This window comes from Tupaia chinensis, unplaced genomic scaffold (genome assembly GCF_000334495.1).
Source record: "Tupaia chinensis unplaced genomic scaffold, TupChi_1.0 Scaffold000258_1, whole genome shotgun sequence".
In the NCBI taxonomy this organism is placed as follows: Eukaryota; Metazoa; Chordata; class Mammalia; order Scandentia; family Tupaiidae; genus Tupaia; species Tupaia belangeri.
Genome location: NW_006159738.1, coordinates 1,206,223 through 1,208,161, shown reverse-complemented (window position 1 = coordinate 1,208,161; position 1,939 = coordinate 1,206,223). Strand labels below are relative to the sequence as shown.

At 56.3% G+C, this 1,939-nt stretch overlaps 1 long non-coding RNA gene across 2 annotated transcripts in view; it reads right to left on the bottom strand.

Moving 5' to 3' along the window:
- LOC102478569 (uncharacterized) overlaps positions 1-1,851 on the bottom strand; it is a 5,577-nt gene extending 3,726 nt beyond the window's left edge. For both annotated transcript variants that reach the window (XR_334652.3, XR_334651.3), the window contains exon 1: positions 1,683-1,851. This is a non-coding gene — a long non-coding RNA (uncharacterized LOC102478569). The remainder of the gene's footprint in view (positions 1-1,682) is intronic.
- Positions 1,852-1,939: the final 88 nt, after the last annotated feature.

Genomic DNA, 1,939 nt, shown 5'->3' with positions numbered 1-1,939 from the left:
TCTCTCTGGTGAGTGCACTCATAGCAAAATCTCTCTTAAAAGAAAGAAAGAAAAAGGATGGCCTAAGGGGATTAGCAGGTGGCCTGGTGTTTAAGACGCTGGATCCCACAGGGCCAGGTGTGCAGTTTGAGTCCTGGACCTGGCAGCTTGAAAAACATGCCAGGTGCATATGGGTGTCCCAAATCCCAAGACGAGAATGAAGGAGGAGGGACTGAGGCACGGCCATCCCCCGGGGGGGTACTTTCTCACTTTCCCTCTTTCTGTTTCTGTCTAGAGAGCACATGTGCTCTGTAGCAAAAATAGATAAAAGTACATCTACATAAAGAAGATGCTGTAGGGACCAGCAGTTGGCATAATGGCTCTGTCGCTGGACTTCCATGTAGTGGACCGCAGTTCGAGTCCCGGACCTGGTGGCTTAAACTCACACTGGGCGCATGTGCATGCATGCCCAAGATCCCGAGAGGAGAATGGAGGAGAAGGGATTGCGGCGTGGCCATCCCCTCTGGGGGGTGATTTCTTGCTTTCTGTCTCTCTGTCTCTCTGTTTTTCTGGCAAGCGCACGTGCCCTATAGCAAAAACCTCTAAAAAAAAAAATACATATATATATATATATATGCTGTGAACGTGTGATGGTCAGGATAACTGCTTTTTGTTCCATGTGGAGAAAGGAGTCTGACGAACAGCTAGGGAGCGGTAAACGAGCCCCTCTGCTGTGGTCTTCGAGGACAGCTAACGACAAAATTGCTGCGGATTAAAAGGAAAGACTCCAACATGAAGGCTTTAGCTCAGAGCCCAGCGACTAGCCGGCAGTTCGGTAAATATTAGCTGTTGTTATCCTGCCTTCCGGTGAAGAAGGCTGGAATTAGACAAAGCCTGAGCGGGCTTCCTCTCGGTGGAGTGGAGAACCTGGCAGACAGCGAGGACTCTGCAGGGACAAAAGACGGTCCCTACTCTCAGGGAGCGGCCAGTGGCGCCTCACTTCATGACGCACAGGGTGGTGCCTACCCATCGGGGCACAGCCTAACACACGCACCTCGGAGACCACATGGCCGAGGGCAGGTTTCTGTGCTCTGGAGAACACGCCAGGCCCAGATCCCAGGGAGCTGGGGGCTGGGGAAAGGGGCCTGCGGTTCGGCGGGACCCTCTCAAGGGTGCGTCTCTCTCACTCGCTCTATGTTTAAAAAAAAAAAAAAAAAAAAAAAGCAGGTGCGAGTCCTCAGCACTTTACCCAGTGATGTCACATCTCCGCCCTGACGGGACTAGGGCAGCAGAGACCAAGTAACCTCTGATCAAGGGCTACCTGGACTTGCAGAGAACTTTTTTTGTTTCGTTCTTGCGATCGATAATTCAGAAATAGAGCCAATAATAATAGTGTTTTGCAAGTGTCACACAGCTTCCTGTGGTGGCCTGTCCTCTCCCTGCCCCCTGGTCCCAGCCCTCACCCCCATGTCCCTGGCTGTGGCTCTGACGCCAGCCGCGGTGATGAGAGCGATGCAGAGGGAGAGCTTGATGGCGTGCGCCTCCACACGGAAATTAAGGCCCATGGGGAAAACGGTGCAGTCGAGGTGCAGTCGTGGAGACGCGCTGAGGCCGCGTGTTCTCCGCTTGTGCACGTTCGGGCTGCGCAGACCGCACGGGGTCGCGGACGCGGAGGGGAGGGAATCGCCGGGCCCCACCCTTACCTGGGAGGGAGTTGGCGATGTGGAGGGGCTGGGGGCCCTTTGGGCTGTGCCTGCACAGGGGAGTTAGCAGTCGCGCGGGCGAGGAAGGGTAGGCGCGTGCAGGGGGAGGGCCGTCTAGGACTAGCGTGTGCGCGTGCGTGCGTGTGTGTGTGTGTGTGTGTGTGTGCACGCGCGCGCAGGGGACGGGGCGTACCAGGAGGGGCGGGTGTGTGTGTGTGTGCAGGGAGGGGTGCGGGGCAGGGGCCAGCCGGCAGGGC